At 38.4% G+C, this 17,198-nt stretch overlaps 1 protein-coding gene and 1 pseudogene across 1 annotated transcript in view; one reads left to right on the plus strand and one right to left on the minus strand.

Moving 5' to 3' along the window:
* The window catches only part of LOC129412093 (interferon-induced very large GTPase 1-like), a 218,737-nt gene that overhangs the window by 70,732 nt on the left and 130,807 nt on the right, over positions 1-17,198 (plus strand).
* On the minus strand, positions 13,394-17,198 carry LOC129412096 (interferon-induced very large GTPase 1-like; annotated as a pseudogene).

Below are 17,198 nucleotides of genomic sequence, written 5' to 3' on the forward strand. Positions count from 1 at the left end.
GTGTGTAGAACCTGAGACCAAGAGACGATCAGAACTGATGTGAAAAGAGCCGCTGCTCCACCAAAACCAAAACATGATCAATCTATCGACCTCCCCCAGCGCCGCCTGGACAAGGTCACATGGTTCTAATCGTCCAGGAGAGACTGGAGCAGAAGGGAACTCTTCTCCTCTTCAACTTTCTCTCTGCTCTCGCAGCTTTTGCCTCGCCCAGACTTGTCGGGTGAGTCTGTTGTATCCAGCGCCCCCTGGCTGCAGAATCTAGAGTCTGCGTGTCTAGTTTTTGGGGTGGACTCCTCGTCCTCCTCCTGCTCCAGTCTTGTTGTTTTGTCTGTTTTGTGTTTTTGTTGGACGTGCTGAGGTTACAGAGGGTTTCTTTTGTCTTTTTGTCCTGGTTCTACAGAGTTAGTGTCACAGAATCCTATGAAATAAATGTTATATATTATTTTAAGACACATTTTAATCAATTAAGAAATTGATTTTAATTGCTAAATATATATTTTTAAAATTAGTGCAACTTTAACTTAGTAGATTTTACACCATTTACCTTAAATCAGATGTTTTACTTTATATTTAAATAATCAAATGCCAATTACCAAATATTTTAGTTATTCAATTTAGTTTTATTTAACATTTTCAAAACTTAGATTAGTAAATAAATTCAATTTACTTTTTTAACTTTCATCAAATAAATCAGCCAATTGTATTTAAATTTTATTTAACCTCAGTTTCTCTTTATACTTAAATTAAACAGAATAATAATTTTACATGTCAATTAAAAACATTACTTCTATATGGGTTTACTAACATTTTACTATTTTAATTAAACTTAAAAACTAATTTTACAGGTAAATTTACTCACTGGTGTCTCTGTGTTTCCCTTCATATTCCTGTTTGGTTTGGTTTGCCTGACCAACCTGAATGTTTTTACCTCATGAAAAAACAGATAAAAAATGACCAACAAACAGTCAAAGACACAAGAACCATATTTTATTCAAACACTGTTAGTAAAAACAAGTCAAATCCAAGAGTTTTATTTCAGGTTCTAGACTCAATCTCCAAACCTAAAGCTCGTCTTTTTAGTGATGCGTCCACTGAACTGTTTTTAAACATTTTATTAGGAAAGTTTCTCACATCAGGAACCAAATATCTGCCCCGAGTCAAACCATTTATGTAAATAGAAAAGATCTGGATTTTAAGTGTTTTATTCATTTTATGTCTTTATTCTTTTCTTTTCTATCTGATATTTGATCCCAAATGAAAGTGACCAAGTGCAGTTTGGATGTGATACTCACCAAACTCCTCACAGATGTTTTTAATGTGGTTGGACTCAGTATTTTATCTGTTGTCAACCAGTCTCTGTCTGAAGAAAATCATTTCTCACCAGCTTTTAGATTTTATGAATAGAAATCACAACTTTGAGAAATTTGAATCAGGTTTTAAATCATCACACAGCAGTGAAGCGTCCCTCCTCAAAGTCTCAAATGATCTTGTTGTAGTTGCATGTAACTCTGTTCATTTCAATAAAGTCCCGACATGAAATCTAATACCAGCGCTTGTTAAACCAAATGTAAGTGCAATCCCCAGTTTTGCCACTAGATGGCAGTGCACTGAAGTGCTTTAGAATGTTCCTCTTTGCTCTGTTCTTCCTCTTGTGCCATGTTGCTAAACAGAGCACACAGATTAAAACCACAAGAGGTAAATCTGAAATAAATGTGGATTTTGTCATTTAACTAGATCCAGAAACTAATGAAATCCCAAAGGTCCTGTGAATATTTGAACTGTGTTGGAAACTAAAAGTAAATGTTGAAAAGTGAGTGAGTCATGAGCACATTTTCTGTTGTGTTACCTCACTACAGTCACTGAGACAGGAACTGTAAATTATTATACATTTGTTATGAACCTTATTGTTGATAAAACCAGTCGGGGGGAATTGTTAACACTGTCCTGATAATTACTCATGGAGTAAAGATCAATTTGGAGTAAATCAAATGATTTGTACTTTTTAAAGAAGAACTAATTTTACTTTTGTATGATGAATGCCAAGTTTAGTTTAGGTTCAAGGTTTACAATCTTACAGTTAATCTGTAAAAAAATAGACAATTGTAGTGATTTCCTGTACGTCTTGTAGTCTGTGGATGAACAAAAGAGCTGAGCTGAACAATAATTATCATTTCTACGTTTAAACAGATCTTGAACTTGAGTTATGACGAGTCAGAATCAAACTCTAGAATCTCAAACTGGAATTACAGATTTTTATAATTCAGTGGCAGATTTCTGTAATTTACGATTTGGATTTCCAGAACTGAATTGTGGATTTCTGTAATTATGAAACTCAAACAGATGAACGGCAAAGGTGACGTCATTTACGTCACATCAAATTTGATCCAGCAGGACTTTTTGATTCTGTTCCTCATCATCACTATATCACATTTTATGATTCAATCTGCAGATTTTTATGCAATTTCATGCAAATTTAACTCCACACATTTGTTAGGATTTTATAACTAAGATGTCATATTAAAAATATGTTTTCTATTATTATTATTATTATTATTATTATTATTATTATTATTATTATTATCATTATTATTATTGTATAAAGGTGTAATTTAGATCTTTACATGACTTTATATAAATGAAAGGTGCAGTGGTTTATTTGGTGTAACTGTCTCTTCAATTTTCACACATAAAATAACTCAGAATCTATATTTGACTGATTCAGAGGATTTAGACGATTCACTCATTTATTTTTTTACATTTATTTATAATAATTTCACACACGTGTACAGTGGGAAATGTAACATACGTCTGAGCTTGAACAAGAACTGAATCTGTTTTCTCTCGTCCCACAAGACAAAATAAAAATCCTCCTGTTCAGACATTTAAAAACAGAAAAGGAAAAGTCATAGAAGAAATCTAAATGCATCAAAAATAATTTAGTTTGGTCCTAAAATAAACATGGTTGGGTTTTATAAAGTGACCACGAAGGCCCAACGTATCAAATATGATACATTTTGCATTTATAAAATGGTTAAGTTATTATTATTATTATTATTATTTATTTTTTTTACATTTTGTTCAAAGGTCCAATAAAGCAGTGATTCTCAACCACTGTGCAGCGGCACACTAGTGTGCCGTGAGAGATCGTCAGGTGTGCCGTGAGAAATTATCCAATATCACTTTTTTTTTAAATAAAAATGTATTAATTATTACCTGCAAATATTATGTCATTGTGGAGTGTCCGTGCTGTAGTACAGTGTAGTATATAATGACTGGCAGAGTGATCGAATATTCGTCCGGGTGGCGACAGGCAGCTAATTGCCTCGTTCCTTTAAATCAGTGGTGCTCAATATGTCGATCGTGATCTACCAGTCGATCTCCAAGGTCGTGTGGGTAAATCGCCGTGTCTCGTCTCGGACTCGTGTTTGGACTCGGTCTTGTCTCTCACTCGAGGTCTGACACTCAACAAGTGTGATCATATTTCATTGCGGCCGCTGCTGTTGGTAATAAACTTGTAGCGGGTGCAGGAGCGTGTGGGGCGTCTCAGTGCAGCCTGTGCGCTCATTTGAAACCCGCGGAGACTCTACGGCGCATCACAAACACACACGCTCCCTATGCACGGCTCGTCCGCGACAGCGTGTGCCCTCGTGTACCAGCGTGCATCACAGGGCAGGTTCAACTTCCTAAACATCCTACCTGTCCACCTGCCTCACGTCAGCACGCCGCCCCTCGCCTTTTCACGCTCTCGCTCCTTCCTGCGTACAGCCAACACAAGCCCCTCCCACAGTGCGGCTGATTAGAAGAACAAGACCAAACGTGAAGCAAAAACCAGTCTACATTTGTGTTCCAGTGTTGGCACAAAGCAGGTCTACAGCATAGAGCGGATCTACAGAACAGACCTACTGCCACATTTGGCTGAAGTTTGTGTAACAAAAGTGACAAATGCATCTGTGTTTGTCACGATGTGCGTTTGGTTTGGTAAACGTGCAGAGGCTGGTAAATATCACTGCAAAACCACAAAAGAATGAAACTCCAGTTTGGAACTTTAAAAAACAGGTTTAAAAATCTTCCTTCACTTTTTTCACAGTTTTGTGTAAAGTGCCAGAGGAAGTTCTCTTAAAGAAGAGGTTCTCAAACTGTGGGGGAGGGTCCAGAAAAGAGCCACAGAGTGTTTCAGTGCAGTTTGTTTGGTTTTGTATTAGGTCGATCTTTATGACTTGGTCATTTTGTAAGTAGATCACATGATGAAAAAGTGTGAGCACCCCTGCTTTAAAAGAATTAGTAACGCATGTGCATGGTGACAGTCATGGAAAAGTTTTTAAAATGGACGAATGCAAACTCCGAAATGGGCCCTGGACAAGATTCTGACCCAGAAGAAGAGTTTTTCAAGCTTAACTGCTATAAAAACTAAAAACAGAGAGAGACTGAGAGCTGTTGATGAAGAGCTTCATGTGTCTTTCTTCTGTTCCTGCAGGAGATCAGCTTTGTGTTCATCTAAACAGGTGCAGGTCTCACACTGAGGAAGTAGAAATTAATGTAGAAATTATATTGTAATTAAATAAACTGTATAGTGTCATTTTTGTAACATTTTGCTTAGTTTTGTGCCGCAAGATTTTTCCAATGTAAAAAACGTGCCGTGGCTCAAAAAAGGTTGAGAAACACTGTGATAAAGAGTTAAATATCAAGGAATCTGAATTTTCTGTCTATTATTTCATGTGTCAGGTTTTATTGGGATAATATTAATATTTAAATATATTTGTTCAACTTACCAAAAACAGCACAAAGAATAAAAACACGGAGACTCATATCTTGTGTAGTTTTCGTCTGCACCAGTTTCATCAGGACACAGTGGTGATGTGACGTGTTTATTCGGGTGTTTGGTGTTTGTCGTTCAGCTGGATCATAAACTTTGGTTAATTATTACACATTAGTTGATTCCATATCGAACTTTGTACCTGATTCACACTACGTCATGTAACTCTACAGTTTTATTAAAGACTTTCATTATTATTATTATTTTAAAAACTATTTTCTTGTTTAGCTTTAGTTAGTTTTACATTCACTGTTAATGAACTAAACAACACGACAAACACCATTTTAAAGAAATACTGCACTTTATAACATTTTATAAAACACTTTATAATAAGGTGTCATTATAAACAAACTAATCATTACCTAACCCTTTATTAATGTTTATTACTTGTTACTTCCTGCTTCTGAAGAGTGCGGACGCTATCCTTGCTTGCTCCTGCTGTTTTTGCTTTTTAATCAGTTTACCTCCTCCAACAACGGCTATTTTTGATTTCCTTTTAAGTAAATTAATACTTTTAAACATTTTTACATTTTTTAACAAATCATCTGATGAGCCAGCAACATGTCGGGGAGAAGAAACCAAGGGAATTCTATCTGTGAGCGCTGTCGGAACTATCAACAAGACATTTATGAGCTACAAGCACGGATATTTGCTTTAGAAACTGAAAAAGGACTTCATCAGACGCTACCAGTGACGTCCAGTGGTGAGAAACCTACAGTTATTTCTAGAGAAGAGGGTGGAAATTCTTTCAACTTAAACCTGAGTGATACTGTGTCTTTTCCAAAACTTGGTACAGACCAAAATGCTAAGCCAGCGCAGCGAGTGGTAAAAGACAATGCTAATATCGTTATATCACCCACAATAAAGCGAACAAACAGATTTTCACCACTGTCACAGACTGATGTTAACGTACAAAGGGATAATGTACTGTCATCACAAAACAAGAACAATAAAGTTGGCAAAAGAGTGCAGGCATACACGGGAATCTGTGCCAAATGTCAAGGTCAGAGATACGTTGCTGCTAGGAGACGGGGCTTTCAGTGGTGTGAGTCACAGAAGAATCCTAACATGCTGCTACCCGACGTACACTGTTTCTGAGATAACAAAACTCCTGCCAAAAGTTTTGTCAACACACCAAGGGGTCAAACAGCTGATTGTGCATGTGGGTGCAGTGGACATCAGAATGGAACAGAGTGAAGTCTTGAAAAGGGGATTTCACTAAAATTATTCGAGGAGCTTAAATAAAGTGGAGGTTAAGACATTTATCAGTGGACCTCTTCCCAACATAGACCTAAGGAACAGGAACAAATTTACCCGACTGTTTCAGCTGAACACGTGGCTGCTGAATGTGTGCGCGGCCAGAGGACTGCACTACATTGAGAACTTTGATCTTTTCTGGAAACGGAAGGACCTGTTCGAGGGAAATGGCCCACACCTAAGCAGAGGTGGAGTGAGAGTGTTGACGGAAAACCTCCTCCACGCTCTGAGGCACCGGCCTGGACAGGGTCCTGTGCATCCAGTGAGAGAAAAGAGAAATGGGAGAAGCATCCCTGCTGCACCTAACAGAGAACCAGCCAACGAGTCAGCACCATTGACAGCACCACCACTGCCACAACCACAACCACTTCCCCCTCCCCCAGACAACAACTCAGCAGCATCATCACCTCCCCCTCCCCCAGAGAACAAGTCAGCAGCATCACCACCTCCCCCTCCCCCAGAGAACAAGTCAGAACCACCTCCCCCTCCCCAGAGAACAAGTCAGCAGAACCACCTCCCCCTCCCCCAGAGAACAAGTCAGCATCACCACCTTCCCCTCCCCCAGAGAACAAGTCAGCAGCACCACCTCCCCCAGAGAATGAGTCAGCAACACCACCACCACCTCCCCCAGCGCCACCAGCACACCCATCACCTCCGCTGCCCACAGACCAGCCTGGAGTCCCCCTTGCTACATCTACTCCATCAACGGACTCTTCACTCTCCTTCTCCTCCCCACCTTCACCCATGGCACTGCCCAACCATCTAGAAAGCCTCATCAGATCGGGAATCAAGATGGTTCCTCTCACACCTAACATAGCACGGTCAAGGGTTATGTTGAACTCTCCCCCATACAAAACTGTGCCTGTTTCACCACCAGAGACTCTCTCAGCTCTCCCCTCTAATTTTTCACCCAAACCTCCCCCTACTCCACCTCCTCGGTCCTTACCAGGCCCCTCACCCAAACCTCCCCGTATTCCACCTCCTCGGCCACCTCCTCGGCCCTCACCTGGTCCCTCACCTGGTCACTTACCCAAACTCTCCCCTGCTCGCCCTCCCCCACCTTTCCCCAGAGCTGTTATCACCAAGAGCTGGACGCACAGGGCCTCTGCTGTCCCAGGACATACAGTCATGATAAAGGTAATATCAGGCTGGGGCCCTGCGATGGAGCTATAGCTCCAGTTACAACACGTAGACAGATTAAAAGAAGGACAGTTAGACTGTCTAATCAGAGAAATTTAGTTCACGTTCCCTGTAAGAAGATAACATCCAGTCCTACTGAAACTAATCAGAAACTTGCTGTGCTCAATGTCAGATCTTTATGTAACAAATCATTTCTAATTCATGATTTTATTTCTTCTTTTAATCTTGACTTTATGTTTTTAACTGAAACATGGCTTGACAAAAACACAGGTCATGCAGTGCTAGTGGAATCAACCCCTCCCAACTTCAAATTTGAATCTGAAACACGAGCAAATAAAAAGGGTGGAGGAGTGTGTGCATTTTTTAGAGATCATTTGGTTACACACAGGTTGTCATTTGGGGTGTTTTTCATCATTTGAGTATGTTTCCTTCAAAATGGAGCTAAAACAATCACCGTCCAGACTCTTCATAGTCATATACAAACCTCCTCAGCTCTGTCAAAGTTTTATTGATGATTTTACTGAGATGCTTTCAGTTGTTTGCACAGACTTTGATGGTTTAGTCATTACAGGTGATTTTAATGTACATGTGGATAATGTGTGTGACAAAAATGCCAAAGAGCTTAGTGTTGTCCTTGAAACTTTTTGGTCTGACTCAGCATGTCAGTGAGCCCACTCACAACAGAGGGCACACTCTGGACCTGCTCATTACAAAGGGTGTAAATATTTCAAATGTCAGTGTGGTTGATGTTGCTCTGTCTGATCATTTCTGTGTCTTCTTTGACCGTCTGTTATTCCCAAACCACCGGCTGCTCCTACAGTTGTTCGAAGGAGACACATAAATGACAACACAGGTGCACTGTTCATGGAAATGATACATTTTGAAATTGCCTCATGTTCTAATGTTGATGATGTGTTGAACTCTGTGACTTTGAGTGTTTTGAATGTTCTGGATGCCATCGCTCCGATAAAGGTTAAAGTGGTTAAAGAGGCAAAAAGCTCCGTGGAGGAATGATGACTCAGTCAGAGCACAGAAAAGGGAGTGGAGGAAGGCTGAGCGGAAATGGCGCAAGTCAAACCTCCAGGTTCATTATGAGATTTACAGAGGAACAATGCATATGTACAACTACACTTTGAGTAAAACAAGAGAGAAGTATTTTTCGGACATTATTGGTAATTGCAGTAACAACTCTCGTGTCCTGTTTGCAACAGTGAACAGATTAACAAACCCTCCAGCTCCACTGCCACTAGAACTAATTTCCACATCTAAATGTAATGAGTTTGCAGTTTTCTTTAATGACAAAGTTCAGGGTATCAAAAATGCCATCAATTCCACAACACAAATAACAAGCTGCAGCCACAGAGACACTTAGAGCTGAATCACTTTGCACCTGTAACTGACAAAACTGTTTTAGAGATCGTTACCAGTCTGAGTTCATCTACTTGCTGCCTGGACATGTTACCCACTAGATTTCTAAAGTCCGTCCTCAACAGTTTTACTTTCACCACTCACTCACATAGTTAACATGTCACTTCAATCTGGAACATTCCCAAACGCGTTGAAAACTGCGGTCATTAAGCCTCTCCTAAAGAAGAGCAGTCTTGATGCCACAGTACTGAACAATTTCAGACCCATCTCAAATCTGCCGTTTTTTTGGCAAAGTCCTTGAAAAAGCTGTTTACCAACAGCTTACGAACCTTCTCCAAATGAACAACTCCTTTGATGTTTTCCAGTCAGGTTTTAGAGCCTCCACAGCACTGAGACTGCTCTTATCAAGGTGACAAATGACATCCGCCTGAACACTGATGCAGGCAAAGTCTCAGTCTTGATCCTGTTAGATCTGAGTGCTGCTTTTGACACTGTCGATCATGGGATCCTCTTACAGAGACTAGAGGACTGGGTGGGCATCTCTGGTACTGTACTAAACTGGTTCAAGTCCTATCTAGAAGACAGGAAGTATTTTGTTGAAATTGGAAACTGTGTCTCAGATGACATGGCCCTGACCTGTGGGGTGCCTCAGGGGTCAATCCTGGGCCCCCTGTTGTTCAATCTCTACATGCTGCCATTAGGCCAGTTAATAAGCAGCAATAACGTGTCGTACCACAATTATGCAGACGACACTCAGATCTACGTCTCTCTGGCAGCAGGAGACTATGGACCAGTGGAGTCACTTGGTCACTGCGTCCAACAGATCAGTGTGTGGATGCAAAACAACTTTCTCCAGCTAAACTCTGACAAGACTGAAGTCATAGTGTTTGGTCCACAGAAACAAAGGGACAGTGTCAGCAGTCACCTCCAGTCTCTCTCTCTCTAAAACCTTCAAATCAGGCAAGAAATCTAGGGGTAATAATGGACTCAGACTTGAACTTTAACAGTCCACATCAAATCAATAACATCTGCAGCCTTTTTACCATCTAAAAAACAGAGCAAAAATCAAAGGTTTACTGTCTAAATCAGACTTGGAGAAACTTATCCATGCGTTTGTCTCCAGTAGGTTAGATACTGTAATGTTCTGCTCACTGGTCTCTCCAAACGAGCTGTGAGACGCTGCAGAACATCCAGAACATCCAAACATCCAGAACGCTGCAGCTCGGGTCCTTACTCGAACTAGGAAGTACGAGCACATAAGTCCTGTGCTCAGGTCTCTGCACTGGCTTCCTGTGGCTCAGAGACTTTAAAGCAGCTCTGTTTGTACAAGTGTCTCCATGGTCGAGCACCAAAGTCCATCTGTGACATGTTAGTGTCACAATGAACATCTCACACTCTGAGGAGCTCAGGGACCAACTCCTGCTGGTGCCAGAGTCACGACTAAACAAGAGGAGTCAGAGTTTCAGGTTCATGCAGCTAAAACCTGGAACAGTCTGAACATGTGAGACAGACTCTTCTGTGACGCTGTTTAAATCCAGACTCTAAACATTTCTGTTTAACTGTGCAAATAACTGAAAGGTTTTCATTCCGCACTCTTCTCTCCAATTTATGTCTCTCTTTTTTAATTTTAATCTTCATGATTATTTATGTTTTGATTTGTTTTTATTATGATTTTAATGTATTTCTTATTCTGTAAAACACTTTGAATTACTTTGTGTACGAATTGTGCTGTACAAATAAACTTGCCTTGCCTTGCCTACTAAAATATCTATTTGGTACAAGTTAATAGTTTTTTTATCATTAACTAAACATTAGTTGTTTGTATGAAATCTGTGTAAAAAACAGGAAACAGGAACAACAATCTATTAAATAATATTGTATTAATATCTGTTAATAGTTCACTAAATGTCTTTTTTGCACTAATAAATAGTTATTTTTACATAATTTAAAAGTTAAATGTTTGTTGTTATAAACTGTGCTTCTGCTTATCTCAGTGTGAGACACTCACCTGATGATAAATGTGAAGCTTAATTCATATTTTAGTAAAATAATTATAATTAAACAACTCTCAGCTTGGGACGCCTATAAAGGGAAGTTCACACCAAAGTGTCAAAAAACGCCTTGACGCCTCTATTTGGACGCCTTTGTGTTTGAGTTTAGACGCCCCCGACGTTCGTCTTTGACGCCGTGGACGAACGGGACAAAAATAATTGACGCACGTCTGTTGTCCTGAAAACAAGAGCCCGAGGAGATCGAGTCGACAACTGCGGCGTATATATATTTATACTCTGCTAATGACACTGGATCAGTCCTGGTTTAGTCCCGATCTAGTCCCAGTCTAATCACGGTCTAGTCCTGGTCTAGTCCTGGTTTAGTCTCGGTCTATTCAGGGTCTAGTCCTTGTTTAGTCCTGGTGATGGTCTCGGTGTTTGTGGTGTATATATTTATGTTTCGTTCATGTTTGTGGTTCTGGGGTTTTTCTTCCTGATAATAACGTCGCTGTGTCTCTGGATACTCGTCTCTGATTGGTCGACGCGGCTCGTCTGACGTGAAAAGTTCAGCATTTTCAACTTCTTGACGCTGACGCCTTGGACGCACGTCTAGAGCGTCGATGCCAAAACGTTCAAGACTCGCCGTGTCGACGCCAGATTCGCGCCGCGGTGACGCCGAAGACGCGCCACAAAAACGCAGGAGGCTCTAGTCGCTCGTCCACATCGACTTTACATAGAAACTGGACACTTTGATGCTTTGGTGTGAACGAACCTTAATAAAGTTGGTTAAACTTAATTAATATATTAGTAAGTAATATATTTGTATAGTAACACTTTATTTTAGGTACATGTATTAACATCTAACTCCCTGCTAATTAGCATCTTTGTAGATGTTTAATTTGTCATTAATTAGTATTTATTCATCCATTATTAATGTCTAATTCTGTATAAGTGGAAGTTGGTATTGTGGCCACACCAGCTTGTCAAAGCCTGATGCATGTTTATGCTTTTATTAAAGTATCATTTATTTCAGTTAAAGCTTTTATTTTATTTATACGACAAATAATTATATTCAAATAAGCATATTATAATTAATTTGATAGAGGTAAAGGTGACCTAGACTAGAATATACTTGAAAACAATGTACTCATATTTATTTGATTTATAACTTCGTATTCATACATGAAGTATCAATATGTATGTCAAATATGCCATATTTATGTGAATTTGTGTTAAACTCATCATTGTTTAAGGATCAAACCTTACATTAATACTATAAACTTTACATTTAATTTGTAAAATATTCATCTAGATTGTAAACTTTACATTTAGATTTAAACTATACATTTTGACCATTAACTAAAATGTAAAATTTACATCTACACTGTAAACTCTACATTTACTGTAAACTTTACATTTAAACTATAACTTTTAGATATAATCTGGAAACTTTACATTGTACAATGTAAACTTTACATTGAGAGTCTAAACTTTACATTAGATTAAACCATCCCTGGCTCCTCTACAGTTTCTCTCAGTGTGGTTTAGTGGTGGAAGATGTTGTGATCTGTTTCCTTCACCGAGCTCCTCACACCTGGACGGTGTTTCTCTGTGAGGAGATGGTTTTTGTTTTTCTCCAGAGTCTTTAACACAATCCAGCTCTTTGTGATGAGTGAAGCTGCTCAGGATGTTTCAGCTCCTCCATTGTCTCCTGGATCACTGACACCTGTCAGTCAGGACTCACTACGACAGGGAGCACCTGTCTGATACTGTGGTCAGTGAAGCAGGAGTCCCCAGGGTCCAGTCCTGTTTTATGTCCACGTGTCTCTTGCTCTTTTTTGTTACTTATTTAGAATTATTTTACCATTTATATTTTTGCTCTTTGTTATTTTATTTATTGTGACGTGTGACTCTGTGTCCAAATCATTTCCCTGTGGATCAATAAAGTTTGTCTAAATCTAAGTTTACTGATAATACTACTACTACTACTACTACTACAAATACAACTACTACTACTACTACTACTACTACTAACTACTACAACAACTACTACTACTACTACTACTACTACTACAAATACAACTACTACTACTACTACTACTACTACAACTACTACTACTACTACTACTACTACTACTACTACTACTACTACTACTACTACTACTACTACTACTACTACTACTACTACTACTACTACTACTACTACTACTACTACTACTGTTATGCTGTATAAAACTATGGAAGTATTTGTCATCTTAATCTATTAAATAAACACGTTATGTGAAATAAAGTAGAAGTGAAATCACTCACATGTGTCTGAGTTGTTCACTCTCCTTTTGTCTTCATTTATTTTGTGATATTCTGAGGCTGAAATCACTTTGTGCTTCACTTTTGTCTCTGTTCAGAATGTTTGAATACATTTGTTGAGAAACTTTTAATGCATTTGTACAATTTATTAGAAATGAGAAGTATATTATGACACAAAGCAGAGAATATGAGAAGAAACCACACACAAGCGCTTTATTTTCAGTTTTATGTAATTTTATTAACATTTTTAAATTCATATGGTGATAGTTCAATGAAATCAGATCAGATCATGATGATTTGACAAACACATTACATTTCATAACACAGTCTGTTCTACTGTTATTTAGAATCACTTTAATCACAACTACTACTACTACTACTACTACTACTACTACTACTACTACTACTACTACTACTACTACTACTACTACTACTACTACTACTACTACTACTACTACTACTACTACTACTACTACTACTACTACTACTACTACTACTACTACTACTACTACTACTACTACTACTACTACTACTACTACTACTACTACTACTACTACTACTACTACTACTACTACTACTACTACTACTACTACTACTACTACTACTACTACTACTACTACTACTACTACTACTACTACTGCTACTACTACTACTACTACTACTACTACTACTACTACTACTACTACTACTGCTACTACTACTACTACTACTACTACTACTACTACTACTACTACTACTACTACTACTACTACTACTACTACTACTACTACTGCTACTACTACTACTACTACTACTACTACTACTACTACTACTACTACTACTACTACTACTACTACTACTACTACTACTACTACTACTACTACTACTACTACTACTACTACTACTACTACTACTACTACTACTACTACTACTACTACTACTACTACTACTACTACTACTACTACTACTACTACTGTTTTGCTGTATAATACTATGTTTTTTGACAAACTTTTAAAGCGTTCATACAGTTGATTAAAATGAGAAGTATATTATGACACAAAGCAGAGAATATGAGAAGAAACCATCACATTAGTTCATTATTTTTGATTTTCTGTCATTTTCATAACGTTCTTAAATTCATGTGGTGATATTTAAATGAAATCAGATCAGATCATAAATCTGTAACATCATATTTCATAACACATTCTTTTCTATTGTCATTAAGGATCATTTTTACAGTATCATATTATGTTGTGTTGATATAGATGCAGGCACATTTACTATGAAAAAAATAAAAATAAAAACACACACATTTTGCTCTTCAAATGCTTTTCAAACTGTTTTCATACAGTCCCTGTGTCTCAGCAGGATTCTTTTATATTTAATCAAGAGGATTAAGTAAAGTGTATGATTTACATTTAGATCTTTTAAAAACACAAAATAAAACAGATAAATGTGTTTTCTACATTTAAACATTCTCTGTAGCCTTACAACTGATTAACTCTTTAAAAATAATAATAATAATAAATCTCTTCATAATGATCTTGTTTCATGCTGTGTTCTGTTTTTGTTCTGTGTCTATTTGTACATTTCCTCCAGACTTTTTATTGCCTCTTCATAACTGATGTTTTTCCAATCGTCTGGAATTTCTCCACGACCTTCATATTTTAAATTATAGTGTTTTTCCAGTTCTTCTTTAAATGTGCACACGACCCACTGCCAATATGACAGTTTAAACAGATCAGGGGTGATGCTCCATGTGTCATGAGGAGAACCAGCAGAACGATATGTTTTGTAAGGCACAAGTCTGTCTGAATCATCAGGGTAAAAAGAGCGATCACCTGCTACTTCTGTTGTGCAGAACGACAAAGACATCTCCACTGTGCCTCTGTAGTGAACACCATTGACTGAAGGAGATCGATGAAAAGGAACACTGTGGTCAATCCCACCTTCTTCTTCACTTTTGTGATCTTTGACTGTGTTTGTACAAACTGCAGCACAGAACGGACATGTCTCCCAGCAGCAGTCACACAGCTGATCGATCAGGATCTGGTCTGGCTTCTGTCTCGACTTATTTAACTCGTCCACTGATAATGTTTTAAGATCAGTGCAAATGGAATTTAGCCCTTTCTCTATTTCTTCTTTCAGAAAGTCTAAGTTTGTTACATCACTAAAGTTTTCAGAGGAAATTGTCCCAAATGTCAGTTTGTCTTTTATGGATCGTACAAACTCCTGAAGCCACTGGGAGATGTTTCTGTTTTTCTCTGTCGCATCATGAAGAGCTTGGACTATGTGTTTTTGGAGGTTTGAGATGTTCACCTCAAAGAAACTCTGACATTTCTCCTTGTACTGTGTTTGTAAGAGTTGTGTTTGTACTTCTTCTCTGATAAAAGTCTCTGTGTATGACCTGGGATTATTTATGTAGGTAATGTATCTTTGAAATTCTCTCTTTTGTGCCAGTGACTTGAGCAGATGTTTCTCCAGGTTGAGTCGGTTCTCTTTGAATGCTGGGACATTACATTTGAGTTCTCCAGCTACATCGATCGCTGTCTGGTTAATCACAGCCTCTGTCATAGAGACTTTGAGTTTGTTACAGATTAATTCAGTGAGAACCAGAGCTGAGGAACTTCCTTCACAGAAACTCTTGAACACGCTGTAGTATTCATCTTTCTTACTCTCCAAATATGTGTGAGCATCATTGTTTTTGATGAACTGAGAATGAGAGTCTGAGATCCACTTTTGTGTCCTGTAAAACACGAACAGAATCAGATCCACTTTAAACTCTTTCAGGAGAAGGAATTTCCATTCAGATTCAAATATGTCGATATTTTTTTTCACATTTATGCTCATTTCCCTCAGGTAAGTTGAACTGTAGCCTCTCTCTGCTACAGGTTTGTTCTTTATTTGTTCTGAGGTCTGTATTTCAGCGGTTATAAGATTTTCCATCTGCATCTGCTGCTCCTGTGGAAGGCGACCTGAAAGGTATTGAACTTTTTCTTTTGTTTTAACCAAAGTCTCTTTGAATCCTCTTTCTTTGCGCTTCTGGCCAACATAATCAGTATAATCTCCACGTTCAGCCAAATTTTTGTAAAGTTGTAAACCTTTTCTTTTGACTTGATTAAATTCCATTTCAAAACCGAGCTCATATGATGACTCTGATCTGATCCTCTTCCAGGTTTATCTTCTCAGCAGGTTTTATTCCTTGTGTTACTTCAGAAACTAAATCTTTCCAAAATTGGTCAAACTGATGTTGCAGTTCTTGATCATTTTGTGTTTTGCCTCTGAGTTTTTGAGCCAGCTCTTTGCTTTTTTGTAAGAGTTTTTTCTCAAACACAGTTTTCTTCTCCTCAAACTCTTTACTTGCTTTCTTCTGTTCAATAACATTATTCAGTTTTCTCTGAAGTCCTTGAACCAGTTCATCATGAAAATCTTTTATTTTAAGTTCATGTTGTTTACGCCACTGAATTAATATTTCTTTGTCTTTGTCATTCTCAAAGTATTCTGACATGGACTTCTTGATTTCATCATATTTCTCACTCACTTCTTCATTAAGAAAACTGAGGTCAACATGGTCAATAGTTCCATTTGTAATTTTTGGATAAAGTTTTTCTTCAATGTTCAACATTTCCTGCCTCAGGGCCCAAGTCCAGTTTCCATATTCAACCTCCAGTTTTCTGTAAACAGCGATCTCAAGAGTGTTTTTGAAGCTGAACACAAAGTTCTCATTTAAAAGTGCGTTCCAAAGATCATGAATGTTAGTTTTGAAATCAGAGAGAGTGACACCAGGAGACTTTGAGGCTTTGGAGAGAATGAAGCTCCTCAGATCTTGGACACTTTCACTGTAGCCTGGATTTGGAGGAGCCATTGGAGGACTTCCCTCCCACAGCTGAGCAAAGTACTTCACATCTTTTTGAACATCAAACTCAATGATGTCACTGAAATTTTCAGCATCACAAACTTCCTCTCTTGGCGGCTAGTTCTACCATCTTGTCCAGTTTCTCTTGCAGTTTTTTTTTCCATACCATGTTTTTCTCTTTGGCGCCGACGTCTGAAACGTTCTGGTGAACAAACACACAACTTGGAGACAGTTTGACTTTCTTCATCCTCATGAAAGCCTGAACCACAACCTGCAGAACGTCCTGCATGTCAGAAGGATTCTCTCCAAAGATGTTCACCAGAGTCATGTTCCCAACACCAACCACAAATGTTGCCAGTTCATTGTCGTGGTGAATCGTTGAATTTCCTTCTAACTCCAGAGCTCGCAGCCCCTCAGTGTCCACCACCAGGATGTAGTCCCACTTAAAACCTTTCTTCATTTCTTCAGACAGTTTTACCAGCTGCAT

This window comes from Boleophthalmus pectinirostris, unplaced genomic scaffold (genome assembly GCF_026225935.1).
Source record: "Boleophthalmus pectinirostris isolate CB_2022bp ecotype Guang Dong unplaced genomic scaffold, ASM2622593v1 HiC_scaffold_7, whole genome shotgun sequence".
Lineage (NCBI taxonomy): Eukaryota > Metazoa > Chordata > Actinopteri > Gobiiformes > Gobiidae > Boleophthalmus > Boleophthalmus pectinirostris.